Source organism: Triturus cristatus, chromosome 8 (assembly GCF_964204655.1).
Source record: "Triturus cristatus chromosome 8, aTriCri1.1, whole genome shotgun sequence".
Classification (NCBI taxonomy): domain Eukaryota; kingdom Metazoa; phylum Chordata; class Amphibia; order Caudata; family Salamandridae; genus Triturus; species Triturus cristatus.
Genome location: NC_140591.1, coordinates 1,269,744,826 through 1,269,765,431, shown reverse-complemented (window position 1 = coordinate 1,269,765,431; position 20,606 = coordinate 1,269,744,826). Strand labels below are relative to the sequence as shown.

At 44.8% G+C, this 20,606-nt stretch overlaps 1 long non-coding RNA gene across 1 annotated transcript in view; it reads left to right on the top strand.

The window, feature by feature from the left end:
• LOC146805704 (uncharacterized) overlaps positions 1-20,606 on the top strand; it is a 127,703-nt gene that overhangs the window by 13,951 nt on the left and 93,146 nt on the right. Inside the window, exon 2 of the long non-coding RNA XR_014967495.1 lies at positions 17,658-17,802. This is a non-coding gene — a long non-coding RNA (uncharacterized LOC146805704). The remainder of the gene's footprint in view (positions 1-17,657; positions 17,803-20,606) is intronic.

Here is a 20,606-nt window from a genome sequence, read left to right as displayed (position 1 = left end):
ATCTCATCTTCCAAGGCATCACCAGCATTGCACAGGATGGAGTCTCCTGCATACTAATCATTTGCTCCCAGGCTTCTAGTGCTCCTCACAATAGCCTTGTACATCTCCATCACCAAGCATTCTCCGCCCAATGTTTAGTTTAGGTTTCTGCCTCTTTCCCTATAAGTGATAACATTTCCTCTACTGGCTTTGTCCTATCAATATTACACCAGCGACACACAAATGATCTTCTCTTTCTCATCCATCACCAAATCAAAAAACTGCCTGCCCTACAGCCATCAAGCACTGGATGACCAAACAAGTCTGTCATACAAAACTTTCATGCCCTACTTGCGTTTAGGGCAGTTATCTAGCCAAACTGTCCAGCTGTATGTATAGCACTTGCAACCACTATCCAGATGTATGAATGGCTGCTGAAATTATAGGATTGAAAAGGCTACAGTGGATGTACCACTATTGCCACATAATCCATCACCTGCTGCATAATTTGCAGATTTAAACAAAAAATATTTCTGGTTCAAACTGATCAAAAGTTACTAAAGTGCCACACAGGGTGCCGTGAAATGGCAGAAGGTTTGTAGAGGTTAACTGGTCCCCTGTTCTTTGCAAATTGCTGTATTCCAGTGTTAAATTCAACTAATCAGGGAACCCAAACCTTCAACCTTACAGTATTATTGATTGTTCATACGTCAATATCATTAAATAATACTGATACAGAATGTACCACATAATTAGAATTTCTTGTTTCATAATTTTGTCCACCTAACAACACAATGTAATCTCCTTTTGCTGCATAATTCCAGTCATCTTGAAGATAAGCCAGAAAAAATCCAAGATATGAGCTATGGACCTTCAAAAAAAGAGTTAGGGACCTTCGAAGAGTCAAGTGAAGGATTTTCCAATTTGGAGATCTAAAACAAGGTTCTTCCTTGATATAAACCAGAAGCTCACAAGATATCAACTAGGTACCTAGAAAATATAAGCCAGAAACCTCCCAAGTATCGAGCTGGTAGCTTTTAATGAATCAAGCCATGGTCCTTTCAAGACACGAGACATGAAATGTCCAACACAGGAGCAAGGAAACTTCCAAGGTATGCACCAAAATCTTTAAAATATAAGTCAGGGATCTTCCAAGCTACAGGTCAGAAGCCTCCCAAGACAGAATTCAAGAACATTACAAAAAAAGGGCCAGACCCCTAAGGTATGAGCCATGCAGTAACTGCAATGTGTGACACTGAATGTATGCTAAAATTTTAACCAAGAATTTTCTACAACAGAAGGCATGCTCATGCTACAATATAAGCCATAGGTAAATCCACTCTGATGGGCCACAGAATTGCTACCATAGAAAGCATGGCTCTACTGCACTGTAGCAATGTATTATCTAGGAAATATTCCAAATCTTTCTATGATGTGAGTCAGATAACTATATATATATATATATGGGCCACAAATTACCAATATAAGCCATTAATCTGCTGATATGAGCTGGTGGACACTTGTGATATATGTCTTAACACTGTCTCTGAAAATGGTGCTATGCATAATATGACTTTAGATGCCTTTCAGTCTGTAATCTTTACACCCAACTCCACTGCCACAACTGGTGGAAACGTTGTGCTGCCTGTAATCTCTGCTGTCCTGCAATAGTCAAGTCAGTCCTTAATTTGTTGAAAATAATAATGACTTTCAGGGCACAAAATTAGTATTAGGTGGTTGCAGCGGAATGCTGAGCACTTCAATCACTGGTGCCACCTCTATTGTTTAGACCCTTTCCTTGCAGTAGTTACTAAGCTATGGCAATGCAGAGGGCTCCCATGATTCACAACTTGTTTACTAAAGCACTATATACATTCCAACACATCACGCACATTGCATTTTGACATCTATTTCAAATAAGTTGTATTTTGGAGCCATGGGTTCATCCTCAGTTGTACTCTGTCATTGCTACTAGCAGTGGTGTATTGCATTTAATCATTGCCCCATAACAATGTGTAGCTCCACACAATATCTTAACAAGCACGATGCCTGTAATATTTACCCCCTGCAGTTATATGCTGCGGGTAATGAGGGATTTCTTAGTGTTCCTCATTATTGTAACCCTCAAGAAATGCTCAGGGATAGACAATGAGATTTAATTCTTAATTCATGTTACATATATGCAACCTCACAAAGTACTATGTGCACAAAAGTTAAATCCCAAGTGTATGCTAAGCTTCCTAACTGAAATGCATAGAACCAGTGGCAGCTCCTCCGCTAAGGCAGAGGAGTGTCGCCCCACTGCTTTTTAGCAGTAAAAAAAAGGAAAAATTAAATGATAACTTGTGTTATTATCATTTTATTTTCTCCTACTTCTGCAGCTTTGCATGAAGGGGCGGGGGCAGGGGAGGAGTAGTAGCACCCTCCTAAGTGCACAATGACTGCTTGGACAGCCCCAACAGTTTGGCACACTTCGCATGTTCTCCTTGCAGGCTGCATTACAGCCTTCATGGAGAACATGTACAGGCTCCCAGTCAGCGTCTGAGCGCCGAAATATGGTGCACACCTAGAGCAACTAAACAAATGCACTACTATGAAGTGCTAGAGAAAAAGACAAAATATAGCTCCGTGAGGGCAATCAGTGGACGGACACAAGTCATGCAATCAAAACACAATAAAGAAGAAATGCTCCAGGTGCAGGACACACAAACAACACAAAGGAAGGTCATCAAATAAGTGAGATAAACAAAAAGCCATCTAATCAAGAACAAGGATCGGACACAAAGCCCTCTTGGTGTACATATTTTAATACAGCATTTCTTAACCTGTGGTCCGGGAATCCCTGAGGGACCACGGAACCTACTTAGGGGGTCTGAAACTGCTTCGAAAATGAAATAATTTTAACAGTTTAAGCTAGTGTATGCAAATAAAATAGCAAAATGTAAAACCTTCCATAAATGTGAAGGAATTTGAAATTGAAGGCTAAAAATTAAGTTGATGTCCTCAGATTAATTTGTGGGAGCAGTGCAAATGCATCAAACAGAATGTAGCTTGGACAATGGGTGGCCTCAGTTGGATTCTGAAAATCACCAAACGCCCCATTAGAAGTACACTCTTGATATGTGTTTGTGAATTAAAGAAATTATTTCATATTTTGTTTATTTGTTTGATGAATGTTTGTTTCTGTATTGTTGTTTATTGTTTTGAGGCCCAAATCATCGAAATTGTTCACGCCAGGGTCCTCAGCTTCTATTAATGAGTCAGTGAAGGTCCCTGGATTTCAGTCATGATTCAGTGTGGGTCTCCAAATTCCATTAATGACTAAGTGGGGGTCCACAGAAGTAAAAAGTTTAAGAACCACTGTTTTAATGTATTAGAGCCTATAGGTCTTCAACAATAGACAGTTAAAGCTGTCTGTAGATGAGACCTAGAAAGGAGCCAAATTTAAAAATAAAAATCAAAGCCATGTCAACTACTTGTTTCACATTTGAAAAAGAGGTTGTATGGTTTTAAAACATTACTAAAACAGCTAACTTACCAAAGGTACTTTCAAATTTGAAGCAGTCTTATTCCAACTCTTTTACCTTTTACTTAGAATGCATGTTTTTCGTTGGGCTCGTAGACACAGCTAACAATTAAGTTGTATAAAAAAGTTACACACATTCTGTTCCTGAGGGATACTGCTCAACAGGGAACAGTCCCAGTGTTGTCTGTTCAAATCTGATTTCCACACCCTAAACAGGTGGAGAAGTTGCTTAAGGAACATGAATGGCAATTACCGCAAGAAGTCAATCAAACTCCCCTCTAAAGGGGAGGCAGGAGGTCAATAAGGAATCTGTGGGCACCAAACTATGTATCAGAGAGAGCATTACTGAAAGTAATTACCTTGTTCTAATGCCTGTCTATACTCCCACAGACTTCTTACGTGAATCGCTACCAAAGCATCAGTCTAGGAAATGAGTCGAGGACATGGTTGAACCTATTGACAAAAGGACTGGAGAACAGCCCTACTGAAACAGGATGAATCTCATCTATCCAAGTCAAAGCAATAATTATATACATAAGAATGAGCAGAGGCAGTGGCGTAACACAGGCGTCCGCATCCCCAGCGGTGCGGGGGGACCCGAGCTTCAGGGGGCCCCCTCAGCACAGTAGTCAGTCCTGAGAGCTCCGGATTCAATCTGTAACGGGGGCCCCTCCATGTACCTTGCAGGGGGGCCCCCTCAACTTTTGTTACGACAGTGAGCAGAGGACAAAGTGGCACTTCACAAATCTTGCGAACAGGAAATCGTGACATAGAGCATTCCTAGAAGCACTCAGGTAGAGCATCACCAGCTAATTTTTAACTGTTCTTATATAGATTCACTCAGAAATAGTTATTTGCTTACACACTTGCCTAACTTACCATTCCTATCCAATTAATATATTGCTATCAATACGTAAAGTACTAGTCTGGTAAAAACAGTGACTGAATGTACTTCTCAAATCTATTCCATACCAACACTCTTTATCCTCACTTTGCTGCTTTTCCAGAATACCATAGCAGCACTTCTCCCACCTCTGACCAAGTGTGTGGGGCACCAACTGGCACCATGAGATTCTTTTGGGTCATAGAAGAAAAGGGTTAACGTTACAGGAAGGATGGTGTTAGTGACGGAGATTGCGTTAGGATAAAGTTGGGAGAAATCCTTAAGCAAGGTTCATAGAAGGAAAGGGATAGTCTGTCAACTAGGGCTAGAGTTAAGGTAAGGTAAAGTTCAGAAACTAGGATTACTCTTGGGTATAAGGGAGTAGGTAGGGAGGGTCAGAGTTGGTGCTGGGCGAAGTACATAGTAAAGGTTATGGATAGTTATGGGAATGTCCTTAACCTAGGGAAAGAATAAAGAATAGTTCAGAGCATAAGGTCATTGTTAGAGTTAGAGGTAAGTTTAAGGTAAAGGGGTCCAAATTATGGGTTACTTTTAGGAGTTATGAAAAAAGCTAAAAAGTTACCGTCAGGATTGGGGGAAGGGTTTACATTTTATGGATGAACTCCCTTCGTTTTCGAACTAATTTCATTTTATACAAAATAAACATATTCTTTCTTAAAAGTTTCTCACTAATTATTCTCACTTCTTTTTAAAATTCCAACCTTTATTCGCGTTAGATGACTCACGTTACTAGTTGGCACCCAAAGCACCATTCTTGATTCTGGCAACGTTTTAGATTGTAAGGTAAATTTACACTTCACAAGCGACTCACTTTGCAATAAACCCTATAAAAACTCACTAAGCACATTGAGTTATGGACAACACGCTTTTATTTGATTCTGTGTTTCAATACTGAACCCGGTTATGGATTTACTGTTAAAGAAGGCATGACTACAACTACTGGGCTGCCAATGTTTGCAACAGCTTTCTGTTGAAAATAATTATTGCAATTATTATAGCATCGAGTAGGAAAAGATCCCATCACATGCAATGACTGGATATGTGGCAACATTTCTAACAAAAGACAGGACACTGTATGCATAAAGTTATATATTGTGAGAACACACAGTCCAAGTAAATGATATACTGACTGACGGCACAATGTTTATGATACAATCTCTCTTCACAAAATGGCTACAGTAGTAAAGATAATCACACTAACAGCGCAAACTTAATTATGCATTCCATCTCAACTGGAATAAGCAAGTTCCTCCAAACGACTCAGAAGCTTACCTGGGGAGTAGGAAACGTCTTTTAAGCAAAGTGGGTGTAATCATTTTCTAACAGACTGAATTGTTTATCAGTTTTGGGCCATGTCTAGCTGTTGTGCAATAGGCTCCGTCTACACTATGACGCCTTTTAAAAATCCTGTCGCTGGAGAAAACAGCACTGTGAAACAAGATCCGCCCCTTAAACCTATGGGAACCTGAGCTATTAACACTTCCTCAATCGCAGTGTTTCTCACTGGTATCATTCAATTCATTCTTCATTTACCAGTCAGCTTGACTGTACACAATTATTTCAAAGAAATAATTGAGTCTCCAGACCACCATATATCAAAAGTAGCTCATTTTACATAAATCAATGGATACCACAATATATTTTCTTCTAAAAGTGCAGTGTGCCCCAGTGGCAAAGAAAAACAGAGACCATTGTTTCACAAGACAAGTGAAGGTGAAATATAAACATAATCTTTGTGTGTGTTTTAAACAAACAACAAGGTTATTAAGCAACTGTTAGGCCAATATCCAATTTCTTTGTGTATTTTATGCGTCGACAATGTTTCGACCCTCAACATGATACCGGGGTCTCAGCAAGACAGAAAGATGCATTGGACATCTGAAATGGATAGTGAAAATGAATTGGGGCGGCCAGAGAGACAATGGAATTGTATAAGTATTTATTGTGTGGTTACATGCATTGGCCAAGGAATTTCAATCATTACGGTCAAAATTCGGTGAAAGAACGTGATAGTCAAACCTGTGACTTTGATGTGTGTACTCACTGCAAGGGTGATCAGTACCTAAACAAGAGTATTGTAGTCCATAAGTAGTTGCCAATAAGATACTCTTAGGAAAAGTTGAACCAATAATTTTAAACTCACCCTCTTTTTTAGGCAGGAGTATTCTAGTCAAGAGTGAAGCTGCCGAGTGAGTGTACGGCAACCAGTGAGAACCAGGGTGTAATAACTTGTTGGCGTCAGTTTCCAGTCTGCAGTACGGGCCGAGTGCCCATGCTATTTAGTTTAGAGCCTCGCGATAGAGGTGAGGCCCGCACATGTGCTCTGGCATGTAAACCGTCAGTGCCCCAAAACGACGGAAGGCTGGACCACTAACCGTGGTAACATTCATGGTCCTTGAGGGGCCTGACAATTCAGCCTAACAAAAAGGAAAGGATACAATATTTCTAGAGAAAAAGAATATTATGAAACAATAATAACAAAAATTGTAGATTGTAAAATAATAATACAGGCAATTAAAAAATCTGTGAGCGCATGTGCTTAGATGATGCTAATGATGGAGGACTCAGCCGCTGATTATGGTAAATGTCAGTATATCAAATGGGGCCTGACAAATCAGTCCTTTGTAATAAAAATTCAAAGTTAAAATTATAAAAACGGAATAAGACAAAAACGTATGATCGCTAACAGTATACCAATGAGCGATGCATTAATACATCCTAAACAGTGTGACACCTACAGTGACAAGAGGTTATCCTTTACCAATTAATTCTTCTGGTGGAGGGAGGAAGCGGAAGGAATTGTTGAAATAAAATTTCGATCACACTAAATCATCCATTGCTCCAGAATATGTACAATGTGAACAAACAAAAGGAAGTCGTCAAAGACTCTCTCAACAAACAGTATAGTGTCATCTTTTTGTCCAAAAGTCCTAATCCATACTCAGAAAGGTGTTCGTGTTGTAAGCAAATTTGAGTCTTTTGTAAAATGTTTCAGTCTCTTGCTGATCACACATAAGTGTGCCATTCTTCTATCGAGTTTAGTCCCCTCTCTATTGAATTACATGTCATAATCTGTTCGCATTCCAATCTTTGCAGCATTAGCGAGATGTCACCTCCCCTCTCCGGTAGTTGAGCCACATCAGTAACCTGCCATTTGATACCTTCAGCAGTATGGGTCTTCTCTCAGTAGTCCTGCACCAGGGGAGAATTCATCAGTTTGCACTTAATTCTGCTGCGATGTTGGCCAATACCTGCTTTAACTTGTTGATCTGTGTGGCCTATGTAAATGTAGGTACATGGGTGCCAAATACAGGAAGGAGAAATAGGGCATGAAGTACTAGTCACTAATACTAATTAGAAAGTTGTACACCTATAAAGTTAACTGGTCGAAGAATAAAATAATGAGGAATTTCAAAATTAACTTTAGATAATTTAGAAGAAAATGTAAAGGTCAATCCTGTTGAGTTAAGTTTAAAGGTAATGCTGAGCATAATGCAACTAGACGCCTAATATAAAGTTCTCGCTGACTTTGTTTACAAATATGTTGTGCAGAAAAAAAGCAAGTAAATCCAGTATAAAGGAAAACAATGAATGATTTTCAAAAGATTTAAGAATCATAAAGCTAAGCTGAGACAAACATAGGGTGAATGGCAGAAAGGGGGCTCGGATGCCAATACCAAAGTGTCAGGTTTTTACTAGAGTGGGACATACTTCTTACCTGGGACTGCTACTTAACTCGGGTCTTATCTGGAAACCTTTAATTACGAAAAAATGTGGGGATTTAACATATGGCCATTTCTGGGCTACATGACTTTGACAGACGCACTGGAATTATTGATCATGTCCAGGTAATTGAAAATAAGTTCCTGGGAAATGTATTGGCCGTGGAACAGGGAATTTCCGCTGAAATTATCCACGAAGAATTGGACATGTCTTTTATTACAGACTTTATTCGTATCCCCCCACTTTTACTCTGGTGTTCTGTATGGTATAAGGAGGACCTACATTTTAATAGGCTCATTCTTCAGGATTGTCTACTATTAGACAACTTAGCTCAGATGCTGTGGTTGCAATACATTTAGAAAACTTTTATGACCTAGAGAAACCAGGTTTATTTCCCAATCCTAAGGACTTAGTGAAAAATGATCTTGCGTGGGTTAAGCAGGCTTTCTCCCAGAGGTTGCCAGCCAATCAGGATAATCCTGCTTTAACAAAGCAGGCTATGCGCAAGTGTGACATTGTTAAATCGGTCAGCGGGATCGAGCCTTATCTCCTCCTGGACATGCCTAATCAGCATCGCAGCCTCTTGACATTTCTGAGGCTGGTCATATTCCATCAGCTCCTGCTCCCGAAGGCAATCTAGTTTAAACCATCTAACCTGCATTCCTGCAGCTGTAATACCATCTCGAGTTGGGGCACCATGCATGTAGTACTTATTTGCCTGAAGTTTTTTATTATTTGCCATAAATATATATGGTCGCTTTTCATTTCTGAATAATTCAGACAGATTAGATCTGAACATCTCTATTTACAGCTTCTAGCTACACCCAAACTGTGCTTTTTTGTTTCCTGTTTTGTGTCTGATGTTCTTCTTGTTAGTATTGTGACTCTCCTCACATTCCCCCCCCTCCTGGCACTTTGATCCTGGGCATTAGGCTCACCTGGTCAGGCTGTGCAGAGGAGTCGAGCGCAGACGCCATTCCGGCGTGCAGTGAGGCCACGCCCCTTTCTGGAGGCGACGCCCCTGTTTAGGCCACGCCCATCACCTAACATACTTAAGGTACCGACCACAAGCGCCGGTCGATGGTTGCGAGTTTTCCTGAGGCGGAAAGCCGGGAAAGTGTGTGTTGTGAAACTTTTTAAAAAAACTTTGAGAGTCACGTATTTTCTGTGCTTATCCTCACATTCCCCCCCCCTCCTGGCACTTTGATCCTGGGCATTAGGCTCACCTGGTCAGGCTGTGCAGAGGAGTCGAGCGCAGACGCCATTCCGGCGTGCAGTGAGGCCACGCCCCTTTCTGGAGGCGACGCCCCTGTTTAGGCCACGCCCATCACCTAACATACTTAAGGTACTGACCACAAGCGCCGGTCGATGGTTGCGAGTTTTCCTGAGGCGGAAAGCCGGGAAAGTGTGTGTTGTGAAACTTTTTTTAAAAACTTTGAGAGTCACGTATTTTCTGTGCTTATCCTCACATTCCCCCCCCTCCTGGCACTTTGATCCTGGGCATTAGGCTCACCTGGTCAGGCTGTGCAGAGGAGTCGAGCGCAGACGCCATTCCGGCGTGCAGTGAGGCCACGCCCCTTTCTGGAGGCGACACCCCTGTTTAGGCCACGCCCATCACCTAACATACTTAAGGTACCGACCACAAGCGCCGGTCGATGGTTGCGAGTTTTCCTGAGGCGGAAAGCCGGGAAAGTGTGTGTTGTGAAACTTTTTAAAAAAACTTTGAGAGTCACGTATTTTCTGTGCTTATCCTCACATTCCCCCCCCCTCCTGGCACTTTGATCCTGGGCATTAGGCTCACCTGGTCAGGCTGTGCAGAGGAGTCGAGCGCAGACGCCATTCCGGCGTGCAGTGAGGCCACGCCCCTTTCTGGAGGCGACGCCCCTGTTTAGGCCACGCCCATCACCTAACATACTTAAGGTACCGACCACAAGCGCCGGTCGATGGTTGCGAGTTTTCCTGAGGCGGAAAGCCGGGAAAGTGTGTGTTGTGAAACTTTTTTAAAAAACTTTGAGAGTCACGTATTTTCTGTGCTTATCCTCACATTCCCCCCCCCCTCCTGGCACTTTGATCCTGGGCATTAGGCTCACCTGGTCAGGCTGTGCAGAGGAGTCGAGCGCAGACGCCATTCCGGCGTGCAGTGAGGCCACGCCCCTTTCTGGAGGCGACGCCCCTGTTTAGGCCACGCCCATCACCTAACATACTTAAGGTACTGACCACAAGCGCCGGTCGATGGTTGCGAGTTTTCCTGAGGCGGAAAGCCGGGAAAGTGTGTGTTGTGAAACTTTTTAAAAAAACTTTGAGAGTCACGTATTTTCTGTGCTTATCCTCACATTCCCCCCCTCCTGGCACTTTGATCCTGGGCATTAGGCTCACCTGGTCAGGCTGTGCAGAGGAGTCGAGCGCAGACGCCATTCCGGCGTGCAGTGAGGCCACGCCCCTTTCTGGAGGTGACGCCCCTGTTTAGGCCACGCCCATCACCTAACATACTTAAGGTACCGACCACAAGCGCCGGTCGATGGTTGCGAGTTTTCCTGAGGCGGAAAGCCGGGAAAGTGTGTGTTGTGAAACTTTTTAAAAAAACTTTGAGAGTCACGTATTTTCTGTGCTTATCCTCACATTCCCCCCCCTCCTGGCACTTTGATCCTGGGCATTAGGCTCACCTGGTCAGGCTGTGCAGAGGAGTCGAGCGCAGACGCCATTCCGGCGTGCAGTGAGGCCACGCCCCTTTCTGGAGGCGATGCCGCTGTTTAGGCCACGCCCATCACCTAACATACTTAAGGTACCGACCACAAGCGCCGGTCGATGGTTGCGAGTTTTCCTGAGGCGGAAAGCCGGGAAAGTGTGTGTTGTGAAACTTTTTAAAAAAACTTTGAGAGTCACGTATTTTCTGTGCTTATCCTCACATTCCCCCCCCCTCCTGGCACTTTGATCCTGGGCATTAGGCTCACCTGGTCAGGCTGTGCAGAGGAGTCGAGCGCAGACGCCATTCCGGCGTGCAGTGAGGCCACGCCCCTTTCTGGAGGCGACGCCCCTGTTTAGGCCACGCCCATCACCTAACATACTTAAGGTACCGACCACAAGCGCCGGTCGATGGTTGCGAGTTTTCCTGAGGCGGAAAGCCGGGAAAGTGTGTGTTGTGAAACTTTTTAAAAAAACTTTGAGAGTCACGTATTTTCTGTGCTTATCCTCACATTCCCCCCCCTCCTGGCACTTTGATCCTGGGCATTAGGCTCACCTGGTCAGGCTGTGCAGAGGAGTCGAGCGCAGACGCCATTCCGGCGTGCAGTGAGGCCACGCCCCTTTCTGGAGGCGACGCCCCTGTTTAGGCCACGCCCATCACCTAACATACTTAAGGTACCGACCACAAGCGCCGGTCGATGGTTGCGAGTTTTCCTGAGGCGGAAAGCCGGGAAAGTGTGTGTTGTGAAACTTTTTAAAAAAAACTTTGAGAGTCACGTATTTTCTGTGCTTATCCTCACATTCCCCCCCCTCCTGGCACTTTGATCCTGGGCATTAGGCTCACCTGGTCAGGCTGTGCAGAGGAGTCGAGCGCAGACGCCATTCCGGCGTGCAGTGAGGCCACGCCCCTTTCTGGAGGCGACGCCCCTGTTTAGGCCACGCCCATCACCTAACATACTTAAGGTACCGACCACAAGCGCCGGTCGATGGTTGCGAGTTTTCCTGAGGCGGAAAGCCGGGAAAGTGTGTGTTGTGAAACTTTTTAAAAAAAACTTTGAGAGTCACGTATTTTCTGTGCTTATCCTCACATTCCCCCCCCCTCCTGGCACTTTGATCCTGGGCATTAGGCTCACCTGGTCAGGCTGTGCAGAGGAGTCGAGCGCAGACGCCATTCCGGCGTGCAGTGAGGCCACGCCCTCTTCCTCCTACATCCGTAATTATAAATCATGTGCCTCTTCCGGCAGCGCAGCGGACGAGCGCAGCGGGCGCGCCGGTGGCGCTCCGGAGGTGCGCCAGAGGTAAGCCCGTCTGCGCCAGACCGAGCCAGGAGCAAGGCACTGGCGAGAATTCAAGGCTTACATACTCCAGAGACCACCTACATCATCTCAACCAGCCTCTTATACACGCAGGTTCACACTTATTGAGACCAGATTCTCACTGTACTAACTGCCCCCACTGTCCCTTTAACTTTACCCCCTCGATAAACGAGAACAACCCTCAGACGACTATAAATATGGCTCTGCTGAATTGCAGATCACTCCCCAAACATGCCCACGAAATACATCTGCTTATTGAAGAACATCATCTAGAGATTCTGTTTCTTACTGAAACATGGCTCGCCCCCGATTCAGATGCGGATATCGTGCAGGCATTGCCCCAAGGTTTTTCCATACAACATCTGAACCGCCCGAAGGGCAGGGGAGGGGGAATAGCCGTCATTTTTAAAGACTTCTTCTCGTGCAGATTTCTCGATAGCCCAATGACGGATTGTAAAAACATCCATTTCACTATTCAAATTTCCCCTTGTAACTCCCTTTCAGGAGTCCTCATTTATCGTCCACCAGGATCCATGGGACAGTTCCATAATTCACTCTTGGAATGCTCCGTGGCCCTGGCTAGCACTCGACCCAATTTCCTAATTTTAGGGGACCTTAATGTTCAGTTTGATAACACCAAGGATGCCACGGCCGCTGACTTGATTTCAGATCTTGCTGCCCATCAATTTCATCTATTAAACCATCTACATTTTCCCACGCATAATCTTGGACACCTGCTGGATCCTATTTTCTGCAATTTCCCTGATCTTAGGGTGGGAATACCGATACCAGTGCCCTGGACCGATCACCGACTTATTCCTTTCAGCCTGCAGATTAAGACCTACGCTCTGCCCAATCAAGCACCGGGCAGACTTTCTCGCCCCTGGCCGAAACTTGACCGGGATAAATGGATGCATGTACTAGAACGCACCAGGCCACGGCCCGATAGTAATCCGCACTCTGCGGACGTACGGTTTAGGTCCTGGATTGGAAATTCCCTCGATGCCGTTTTGCCTAAAAAACCGCATTTAAAACCTAGGAAAAAAGCCTCCTCTCCGTGGTTCTCCCATGAGATCCGCCTCCTGAAAAAAACCTGCAAGAGAGCAGAAAGAATATGGAGGAAAGACTTTGATCCTAACAGCAAAAGGGAATACAAAGGAGCTATTCTTATCTACAAAAAAGCCCTCAAAAACGCGCAAACAGTTTTTTTCAATGATAAAATTAGCAAGGCATCCTGTTCGTCAAGAGAAACCTTTCAAATCATGAAAAAACTTTTAAAAACTCCAGAGCCACCTCTAACATTCAATTTCCCGGATAACCACTGCAATGAATTAGCTGCGTTTTTTGACCAAAAGATTCAAAACATCCTCCTTCATCTTCCCCCACTTCCTCCCAACGATCCGGCATCCACTCATTCAGAGCAGACTCAGAATTCACACATAGAACTTGATATGTTCCTTCCCATTTGTGAGGTAACCTTGCGGCCCATCCTCCAATCCCTTAAAAGCGGCTCCCCGCTTGATCCAGCACCAGTCAGACATCTTAAACAAGTCACCCCCACCATTCTGGCGCCCATGGTGAGTTTGATAAACGCATCCATTGAAAGCGGCTGTGTCCCACCAAGCTGGAAGAAAGCGATTGTCAAGGCCTTACTAAAAAAGCCTAATCTTGACCCGAATAACTTCGCCAGCTTCAGACCTATTTCCCTGCTCCCATGCGTGAGTAAGATAGCTGAAAAGTTCATCAACAGTCAGCTATCAAATTTCCTGGAAAGCAACAAATTGCTAAAATCTACACAGACAGGATTCCGCCCCGGCCAGGGTACGGAAACAGCGATGGTGGCGGTTGTCGAAGAGGCGAGAAAAATCATCGACACAGGAGGATCAGTGGCAGTGATCCTTCTGGACCTCAGTGCGGCCTTCGACACCGTCAACCACAGTATCCTGGCCCAGAGACTCCATGACCTTGGTATCTCTGGCTCGGCCCTGATGTGGCTAAAGTCATTTCTGGACAATCGATCTTTCCAGGTGGCGGAGGGTGATTTCCTCTCCAAGGAGACACCTATACACTGCGGAGTACCTCAGGGCTCATCTTTAAGCCCTACGCTCTTCAACGTGTATATGTCGCCATTAGAAGGTATTGTCGTCCCGTATGGTATTAAACTTCTGACCTACGCGGATGACACCCAGCTGGTTGTCTCCCTCAGCCGGCAGGATAAACCCGAAATAGATCTGCACTCCTGCCTGAGGGACATAGTCAGCTGGATGAACCTATCCCACCTAAAACTTAATGGCGACAAAACGGAGATTATGGTGATAGGCAACCAATCCCATTTCCGGCCGGAGTCTCTATGGCCTCCATGCATGGGCGCACCTCCAATCCCCAAAGCTGAAATTAAAAGCTTGGGGATCTGGCTTGATCAAAATCTCACCTTAAGCACCCAGGCAAGAAAAACGGCTGGAATATGCCTTGGTCTCCTACGCACCACCCGTAAGATTCTTCCCTTGCTCCCATTCCAATCAAGGAAACTCCTCTTACAGGGTCTTATCCTTTCAAGATTGGATTATGGTAATGCTCTTTATCTCGGGGCTCCAAAAAAAGTGATTGCCAGACTACAGGTGGTGCAAAACGCCGCTGCCCGGATTCTCACAAACACTAAGACCCGCTGCTCTGCCAAACCAGCGATTAGAACCTTACACTGGTTGCCCGTTGAGCAAAGGGTACATTTTAAGGCTATGTGCCTAACCCACAAAATCGTCCAGGGAAAAGCGCCGTCCATATTAAAAGACCTTGTGGTTCCATATACCACTACCAGAATCCTCCGATCCTCGCACGCCCATCTGATTCAAATTCCCAAGATAAGGAAAGCTCGTTCAGGAGGTCGACGTTTTTCCTTTCATGCGTCCAAGCTTTGGAATTCCCTTCCGCCTGACCTGCGGGCCCAACACAATCTGCTTCCCTTTAGAAAGTCACTAAAGACATGGCTGTTCCCATAACCATCTGCTTCGCTATCGGTTGAACTCGCTGTCGCATCTTCTAGCGCTGGGACGCTCAAGGGCAGCCATGCGCTCTAGAAATCTCCTTACATTTACATTTACATTTACTCTAAGTTCAAGTCTTACTAGGTCAATGCTGGTTATTTTAGTTATTGTTTCATTACAAATTGCTTGCTATATGCATTTTTAGTAAGTCCTCTTAAACTTCTAGCCGGTGTACGTATTTTTAACTGATGTATGTTTATTGTGTCATATTGCTGCTATTTAACGAGATGTCCACTTTTATCAAAAATCAAATAAAGTTTATCACTGATTGAGTGATTGACCGAAAGACAGTACGAGGGGTGTGAATAACTATTTTAATACTTTGAGTAAAAAATCACAAACTCCAGACAGTCAATTATAAATAGTACTGTTAAAATCACAAATGAATCCTGAACAGCTGAAGACGCATCTATCCTGAGGCTTGCTAAAGGCAACAGCTCCGTTCGAGACGTCACATTTCATGCAATCAAAAAAATTATGGGAAGCATGAACTCTGTTTGGGGCATCCCTGTCCTTCAAATATCATTAATACACGTAGCTCAGAAGAGGCTCCCATAACACAAATTGTGAACAAACAATTTCACTCAGATGGGATCACCAAAAATGTAAAGAGGGCATACATTACTACAACAAAAAGCCCTTCTTGAATGGAGCAAACCTGAAAAACTATAGTCCAATTTCTAACCTACTATTCTTACTTAAAATGACTGAAAACGGTGCAACAATCCAACTACATCTAGAAAATAATTATAAGCTTTATCTCAGGCAGTCGGGCTTCCTCCCAAATCATGTAACAGAGCTCATCGTTTGGACGTGAAATCTTCCCCGCAGAAAATCATGGATCAAGGAGACTTAACCAGGTTAATCTTGTTGGATTTGTCATCACCCTGTGACCTCCTCGACCGTCATATTTCCAAGGTGGCAGGACTGTTGAAGGAAGCCACTAACTGGTTTGCTTCATTCTTAGTCCAAAAACTGCAAGAGTGTAGATACTGGAGACCAAATTGCAAAGAAGGCCAATGCAGTTTGGGGATCCACCGGGATCATGCTTGTCGCTGCATGCCAGAAAACAATGAAGGAGTTGCAAACATAATAGCTGCAACAAATGACTTAATAGCATTCACATTCCTTGTGACTTGAGTCCAGAACGCAAGTATATAATTCAATTCTCATGTCATGAATATTAGGGTAGGTCCTACAACTGACAGCGGGCACAAACAGGAGATAGTTTTCGGTGGACCCTGCTTTAATGATCAATGGCAGCAATCTACTGCAGAGAGGAAAGACTGGGAATCAAACCCGCCTTGCTTGTCATAGCTATGCAAAATGGTTACCAAGCTGAAATAAACAAACCAGGAGGCAGCATGGTACGGCGGAGTATGAATTAAAGGCTAATATACAATTATGGTCGCTCTCTAATCCCATCTGCTTTAAATTCACATTAATTTCGGATGAGGAGTTGAAGAGCTTTTTATGCAAGGAAAAGCAGTGCCAGGATGTGTAATTTGTGCCAGAATTAACCTCTTCTAGAGTGAAAAGCTATTATTAATGTCTAAAAACACAGCACTGTTCCAGTTTCCTGTAAAAAAAAAAAAGTGTGGCCAGTGCTCTTCTATATTAAAAAACACAGTTTTAAGATGGAAGAATTCGGCAGAAATCTTTCCAGGTTAGGAATTTATGTGCAACGAAAGGTTACAGATAAAGTGTTCAGTAAGCAGCATCTGGCAAGAGTAGACACATCCATGTTGCCAATTAAGCTCTTGCCTACTCTATGAGACAAAAGCAGCCGTGCAAGACATACAAAAGTCACATCTAGCCGATAGAAAACAGGAGACATTTTATATTGGTCATCTTAGATTTGTTCTTCACTTCTGATACCATCGATAATGTTAGTGAAGTACACAACTTGTCATTTTAGGTCTAACCCAGTAATAGCTTTAAGTTGTCTCGCCAGCCTCATGTAATATTTATAAAAAATAAAAAAATCCAAAAAAAATCAATAAACAAGCATTGGAAAAGCAAAAAACGTTTCGCCTAGGAGAGACCTATTGCCGATGTCAATGTTTTAAAGATGTTGCACAGCAGTGTGAGCTCAAAGTAAATAAAAAGCACCATGGGACGGTCAGTGTTGAGACAGCGAAAGTAAGAGCATAGCGCTCTACAGTTACCTAACGCGCTTAAAAATTAAATGCATAGACGGCTAGATTTTGATGACTTTATGAGAAAGACACAAGATAGTAATAAGCAATAAAGGACAGCTGGAGGCGGTTATGGGGGAGCTGCAAGCAACAAAGGGAAAAGCAGTGACTGGGTCGGGAGAGATCTGTGGACAAACAAGGTTGGGGGCAAGCAATGACAGGAGGGAGGTAGTGGGGGAACAGGGCAAGCAACAACAAATGCAGGCGGGGGCTGGCAGCGAAAGCTTGCAATATGATGCACTTTAATGGAGTGCTACACCACAAAATAAAAAATAAGCACCTTTGCAGGTGCGAATGCGCAGACATGAAGCGGCACTTGGTCCAGGCTTGACAGCAGAGACACAAATGGAGCCCCAAGAGGACGCTGGAGGTTCTATCCAATAAGAAGCAAGGAAACGAGAGTGACATGTGTGCCATCCAACTGCAAGTAAATGTAAGTAATGGGCGAGCTCTTTGCCACTTTTAAGATTTTTTTTCATTACAAGAGATTTCATAAGTACAGTACAAGCATTGCACAGGCAAAAGCTGATAAAAAGAGTGGGGGGGTGGAATAAGCCCTTTTCCTTCATGGTCTGTTCAATGGTAGTTTACATTTTGTTTCAGTCCACCACAGCAGGAAGCAATGTGTCAGTCCATTTCGCCATTGGATCTTTGCACTGTGAGTGATGGCATTTTGCTTGATAAATTGTGCAAATCCAACTAAAAAGAAGAGCTCTTCAGTGCCTGGGTTGTGGGCCAACACTTTACTTTGACAAAGCTTTCGTCTTTTCATTCTTCATCCTTTTTAGGTCCGATATTAATGATGACTTTAGATTTGACTAAAATATGTATAATACACTTACATATAAGGGGTTTTCAGTGACCTCTCTTAATCTATTAGTCTGTTGTTGGGTAATTCACATTTTGCTTCCATCCACTACAGCATATAGCCTGGAGCAGTGTGTCAGCCTACTTAAGCCACTAGTTAAGTTCACTTTGAGTGACTTAATTTTGCTCTCTCACAAGGAGCACATGCACACACAAGCTAGTTTCCTTCAGAGCCAATGTTTTAATTATACTTTATAATTACTTAAGTGTTGCCTTTGGGTTTAGAGCCTGATGTAATAGAGGACGCTGCTGATGGCAGTTCAATCTTCATCCTATCCCTTCTCCTGCCAATGCTTTTGTAAATTCCTTTTGGAGTGTTTTGCTCTTCTGACAGCTATTTCACAGCATACCTGATCAGATTGTGTCCTTTTGAAACTGTTCTGTATTGTTATCCTCTTTTTACTCGCCTTCTTTCTCCCTTTCCTCCCTAATTACTTTCCTTCCTTCTTTCCTTCCTCATTTCTTTCTTTCATTCTTTCTCTTTCCTACTTTCTTGCCTTCTTTTTCTTTCCCTGTCTTATTTCCTTCTTTCTTTTGCTCTCTCTTTACTTTCTTTGCTTCCTTTCATTCCTACTTTCCTTCTTTTGATCCTTTGCTTTCTTTCTTTGAGTCACTTTTCTTATTTGTTCCTTCTTCCTTTAATTCTTTCTTTCCTTTGTTCCTTCTGTTTCTTTCTTTTTCCTTCCTTCTTTGCAGCTCTGCTTCTTTCCTTCTTTTCTTCTCCCTTTCCTTCTCTTTATTTCCTCCTTTCTTTCCTTCTCTCTTACAATTTCTCTTTCCCTGTTCCCTTCTCTTCCCTTCCCTTCGTCTCTCTTTCCTTCTTTCTTTCTTTCATTCTCTTTCCTTGTTTACTTTTCTTTTTTAAAGGCAGACTGATTTACTTCTTTAGGTCTGTGTTAGGCAAGACCTTTTGATTTATTAAAATGATGTGTATAACAGTTACCTGAATGAGTTTCAGCCAGACTTCATCCATTAGTCTCTGGTTGGTGTAATTCACACTTTTCTTCCACACTCTCGAGCATGCATTAAGGGGAAATGTATCAGCCCACTTCAGCCATTGGCTGACTTCACTACGGGTTACGGCATGCCACTCTTTCACAAGGAACAGATCCACACACAAAGTAGCTCCCTTCAGTGCTATGTAATACTATGGTAAGTGTGGTTTTTTAGGACCTCCCAAAACGTTTTTGCCTGTAGCAAATTATTATTTTTTTTTTTAATGATGAGGGCATGGCATTTACCCAAACAAATGGGAAAGCAGCCAGCAGCAGAACACTTACCTGCATCACGCCACGCCATTTCTTCCGCCGCCACCGCCAAGAGTCCGGGGCAGTCCTCGCCGCATCAGGGAGCTCCAACTTCCGCGTCGCCGCCCCGGGACCACAACTCCCGGCAGCACCAGCGGCGGCGCGTGGCTCTGACGCGGCGCAAGCGCCAGGAGGCGGATTTAAAGCTCGCAGAGGCCGGCGGAGCGGGGGGAAAGCAGCCAGCAGCAGAACACTTACCTGCATCACGCCACGCCACCCCATTTCTTCCGCCGCCACCGCCAAGAGTCCGGGGCAGTCCTCGCCGCATGAGGGAGCTCCAACTTCCGCGTCGCCGCCCCGGGACCACAACTCCCGGCAGCACCAGCGGCGGTGCGTGGCTCTGACGTGGCGCAAGCGCCAGGAGGCGGATTTAAAGCTCGCAGAGGCCGGCGGAGCGGGGGGAAAGCAGCCAGCAGCAGAACACTTACCTGCATCACGCCACGCCACGCCATTTCTTCCGCCGCCACCGCCAAGAGTCCGGGGCAGTCCTCGCCACATCAGGGAGCTCCAACTTCCGCGTCGCCGCCCCGGGACCACAATTCCCGGCAGCACCAGCGGCGGCGCGTGGCTCTGACGCGGCGCAAGCGCCAGGAGGCGGATTTAAAGCTTGCAGAGGCCGGCGGAGCGGGGGGAAAGCAGCCAGCAGCAGAACACTTACCTGCATCACGCCACGCCATTTCTTCCGCCGCCACCGCCAAGAGTCCGGGGCAGTCCTCGCCGCATCAGGGAGCTCCAACTTCCGCGTCGCCGCCCCGGGACCACAACTCCCGGCAGCACCAGCGGCAGCGCGTGGCTCTGACGCGGCGCAAGCGCCAGGAGGCAGATTTAAAGCTCGCAGAGGCCGGCGGAGCGGGGGGGAAAGCAGCCAGCAGCAGAACACTTACCTGCATCACGCCACGCCACGCCATTTCTTCCGCCGCCACCGCCAAGAGTCCGGGGCAGTCCTCGCCGCATCAGGGAGCTCCAACTTCTGCGTCGCCGCCCCGGGACCACAACTCCCGGCAGCACCAGTGGCGGCGCGTGGCTCTGATGCGGCGCAAGCGCCAGGAGGCGGATTTAAAGC